General features: G+C 52.4%; 1 protein-coding gene across 8 annotated transcripts in view; it reads left to right on the top strand.

Annotated features, from left to right (window-relative positions):
- The window catches only part of LOC118332462 (disabled homolog 2-interacting protein-like), a 114,623-nt gene that overhangs the window by 64,972 nt on the left and 49,283 nt on the right, over nt 1-368 (top strand). Inside the window, exon 2 of one of the 8 annotated variants that reach the window (XM_035667763.1) lies at nt 266-322. The exons of the other annotated variants lie outside the window; for them this stretch is intronic. The gene's annotated coding sequence lies outside the window, so the exon portion shown is untranslated. The remainder of the gene's footprint in view (nt 1-265; nt 323-368) is intronic. 8 annotated transcript variants of the gene reach the window in all.

The raw sequence follows: 368 nt of genomic DNA on the forward strand, positions 1-368 counted from the left end.
GGGAGAAAGAAGGAGGAGAGGGAGCAGCAAGAGAGGGAGAGCATTGTAGCGCTTATTCTCCACCCCTTGTCTTAAAGCAGCAGGAGGAGGAAAGAGAGAAGGAGTCAGGGAGAGAAGGAGGAAGAGAACCACAAGTAAGGAAGCGAAGAGGCGAGCAGCAGTCTGCATCGGCAGCACGGGGGGGAAATGGAGCTTTGAAATCGCCTCTGCCCTCATCCATCCCTGCCTTTTCTCTTTTTTTTCCTCCCCTCTTGTTCTTGCTCAGCCTCGGTTTCTCTCTCCGGCCGCCTTTGATTGTTCTGTGGAATTCTGACAATGCCTGGTGAGTGTTATCCTGCTTTTCACATGTCACTCGCCGTCCTTTGTGT

This window comes from Morone saxatilis, unplaced genomic scaffold (genome assembly GCF_004916995.1).
Source record: "Morone saxatilis isolate NCDOM2014 unplaced genomic scaffold, NCSU_SB_2.0 Contig21, whole genome shotgun sequence".
Classification (NCBI taxonomy): domain Eukaryota; kingdom Metazoa; phylum Chordata; class Actinopteri; family Moronidae; genus Morone; species Morone saxatilis.